Source organism: Eurypyga helias, unplaced genomic scaffold (genome assembly GCF_000690775.1).
Source record: "Eurypyga helias isolate BGI_N326 unplaced genomic scaffold, ASM69077v1 scaffold19351, whole genome shotgun sequence".
Lineage (NCBI taxonomy): Eukaryota > Metazoa > Chordata > Aves > Eurypygiformes > Eurypygidae > Eurypyga > Eurypyga helias.
Genome location: NW_010231726.1, coordinates 25,849 through 26,449, shown reverse-complemented (window position 1 = coordinate 26,449; position 601 = coordinate 25,849). Strand labels below are relative to the sequence as shown.

The window sequence follows — 601 nt, the reverse complement described above, 5'->3', positions numbered from 1 at the left end:
TGTAAACACCTTGAAGGATAAGGTAAAAATTCAAAATCATCTTAAGGATTGAGAAGCAGGGAAGGTGAAATTTGATAACAACCAATGGCAATTACTACACAAAGATGGCAAAGAACAAGTAAAGAAGGAATGCCTGGCTAGGTAGAAGTACTGGAGGATCTGGGAGTAAAACAGGTCACAAATTTAATGTCAGTCAATTTAATGTCAGTTGTTTTATAAAAACAAATGCCATTCAAGCGTGTATTAACAAAAGTGTTGTCATTAAAACACAGGGGGTAATTTTTTATTTGTTTTGGAGACTGTTGGACCTCTGATAATGAGCAGTTACTGTTTCGTGATTGCTGAGGACAAGTAGAACCTGTCTAGAGCTGAGAAACAACAATTTTAAGGAAAATTGGTATTGTGCAGTTTATAAAAGACTAAAAGGATTATGAAAGCTCTCTTCTATTAATAATCTTAATACAGGGAACAGTTATTCTCCATATATGTGAAATTTAGGGCAGAAAATAAATAGTTCAGTTTGAAGAATGCAAGATTTATAGCATATTAGGATTTTTTTTTCCAGCTTGTGGATAAACAAACAGTTGGAAAAGTTTCCCCG

General features: G+C 33.8%; 1 protein-coding gene across 1 annotated transcript in view; it reads left to right on the top strand.

The window, feature by feature from the left end:
- Positions 1–601, top strand: part of MYOM1 (myomesin 1) — a gene marked incomplete at its 5' end in the record, with an annotated part of 31,908 nt that overhangs the window by 5,650 nt on the left and 25,657 nt on the right. The window lies entirely within an intron of this gene.